This window comes from Solanum pennellii, chromosome 2 (genome assembly GCF_001406875.1).
Source record: "Solanum pennellii chromosome 2, SPENNV200".
Classification (NCBI taxonomy): Eukaryota; Viridiplantae; Streptophyta; class Magnoliopsida; order Solanales; family Solanaceae; genus Solanum; species Solanum pennellii.
The window spans coordinates 38,974,332-38,977,205 of NC_028638.1; the positions used below are offsets into that span (position 1 = coordinate 38,974,332).

At 29.6% G+C, this 2,874-nt stretch overlaps 1 pseudogene; it reads right to left on the reverse strand.

Moving 5' to 3' along the window:
- Positions 1 to 575, reverse strand: part of LOC107009998 — a 2,210-nt pseudogene extending 1,635 nt beyond the window's left edge.
- Positions 576 to 2,874: the final 2,299 nt, after the last annotated feature.

Below are 2,874 nucleotides of genomic sequence, written 5' to 3' on the forward strand. Positions count from 1 at the left end.
TATATATATATATATATATATATATAAAGATCAAAAAAGAATAGTTTAGATATGCTTTTTATCATTAAAAAAACATGGTGACATACTTGAAGGCCTAACAAAAGGGGCACTTGAATCTCCTCTACTTTAGCAGCAATGGAAAGACAAGCAACCGCAACAAGCTGACTCATCCATGGCTGACCCTTCTGAAAACCGACTCGAGACATAAATCTATCAAAATAGTTGACAGCTAACACAGCAGTCAAAGCATTGAAACCATAGTGGTCAATGACAGTCAACATCCATTCCAAGGACTTTTTTCTTAGCCCCAACAAAACCCCATCTGAAACTAAACTAGTACAATCAAAAAGATTCAGTTTTTCCTTTGATAACAGAGATTCAACCTCACCATCTTCCCAAAACATGTCACATTCTAAGAATGGTGAAATCTTTTTCACATTCCGATTTCTTTCATCTGAATGGTATCCTCCTCCCAAATCTCCCTCATCTAATCGATCTTCCTTACATAGAAGGGCATCAAAATTCAAGATTGGATTTTGGGGCTCTATGTTTTGTACTTGTAAATGTGAAACCATTTTTTCCAAACTCAATTACACATCCACTGCTACTGTTTAAATTCAATTCATTCTTTGCATATATATAGCTAAGATTAGTCTTTGCATTTAGTGTTAGTTAAGACTTGAGATTATATACAATTACTCCTTTTGTTTGACATTCATCTAACAATTAATAGTAGAAATAATGTTATTATATTACCTTTTGAATCCATTAATTTTAATAATTAATATTTTGGGAAATGTAGTACATATCATTAAATAGTATTCTCTTCCTTTAGAAAAGAATGGGAAAGTTTGAGTTGATACCAAATTTAAGAAAATAAACTAAAAAAAAATAATTCTTAAACATTATACTTTCTGAACCTGGTAAGAAATAATTTTAGAACATCAAACATTCTTAAACTTGACAAACTTTCTCTACTCAATAGTATGTCGCAAGAACAGATTTCATATATTTTCTTGTCTATAAGATAAAAAACTATTTTGGACGAAACTTCATTAGCAAAATAATTCAATGTATAAAAATAGGTGAATATAGCGTGTAGAAAGGTAAATATTACATTTATAGTATTGTCATATCGTCTCCAATTCTTCTATTCTACTTTTTTAAGTTATTGCGAAGAAATTAATATTAATTGAACTTTTACTACTGAATATATTTTACAAAGGAAGTGCTGAATAAATAAATAAACATATTCATAATTTTAAGCTATCTAATATTCATAAATGTATTTTGCAGCATTAATGTAAAACTCAAATTTAGATGAGCAAAATACAAAAGTTGAAGTTTCATTAGAAGAAAGTGATAGGTAAGAAACAAGACAGATTGTTTCCGAAATAGGAGTTGAAAATTCAAGAGACCCCTATATCTATAAGGAGTTTCAGTCATTTGATGATTTATTTAAATTTTATCTCGATTATGCTCATTGTAGATTCGTAATGATTTTAGTGTGTGTCGAGCTTGTATGACTAAGTCTAGAAAAGATAAATCAATAATTGATCAAGAGTTTGTCTGTTCTAAGCAAGGATTTTGTTCAAAGAAGAACGAAGGTGTTTGGATTGTTTGTAAGCTTGTTGCTAAGCACAATCATGAACTTGCATCTCTAAATAGTCAAAAATTCTTGTGATCAAACAGAAAAAAATGCCCAAAAGAATCTTATTGATTTACTTGATAACTCTGGAGTTCGTCCAAGTAAAATAACATCAGTGTTGATGAATCAAGTTTGGGGTGTAGATCGACTAGATTTAACAAGCCAAGATATCCAGAATTATTTGCAAACTAGAAGACAAAAAAATCTTGAAAAAAAATGCACAATTAATGCTTCAATAATTCCAAACGCGTCATTCTAAAAATCCAGGTTTCTTTTATGCAATTCAAATAGATATAGATGGTCATCTAGCTAATTATTTTGGGTTGATGCTACATCTAGGATTGCTTATAAGAATTTTGGGAGAGTAGTTGTTTTTATCCTACTTATTTGGCAAATAAATATGAGATGCATAATTCATTTCATTTACTGGAGTTAACAATCATTATAAGTATTTTATTTAGTTATGCTATACTTTGGGATGAAACTCAAGATACTTTTGAGTGATTACTTCGTACTTGACAAGAGACAATGTTCGGAATCATGCCTCATACAATCATAACAGATCAAGATTATGCTATAACAAATGAAGTTGCAAGAGTATTTCCGAACAGTAAACATAATTTTTGTATGTGACACATGACACAGAAGATTCCAAAATATTTAAGTCATGCTTATCATCAGTAGTATGTCGTATGCTAATTTTTGTAGCAAATTTAATTGGTGTATTCATGGTACAACCACTCTGAGGAATTTGAAATAATGTGAAAAGAAATAATATATGGAGATGTAAAATTTAGGAGAAAATAGTTGGTTGCAGAAAATATACGCAATTCTTAAAAAATGAATACCAACATATGTGCGTATATTTGTATAATTTAGGAGAAAATAGTTGGATCCTATGTACTAGACTCGTGAAACTACACTAAATAAAAGTTTGAGGGTATTTAAGTCTTCACAAGGTTTTATTAGGTAAAGTTGCTTAGCATAGTTATCTTTTAGGGATAATTGTATAGAATAACAAAGTAATAATGTGAAATAAATTCAGTAGCTACCGTTTGATTTATTTGTGTTCCTTAGCAAACTGTTTGTCAATGTCGTTCGCCTCTCTCGCTTTATACAATAGAATTGTATAAATTGATTTCTGTTAGTATAAAACGAGAGAAAATTGTATATATACACATGCAAATACATATATCTCCGACCTATACACTTATAATTATATAATA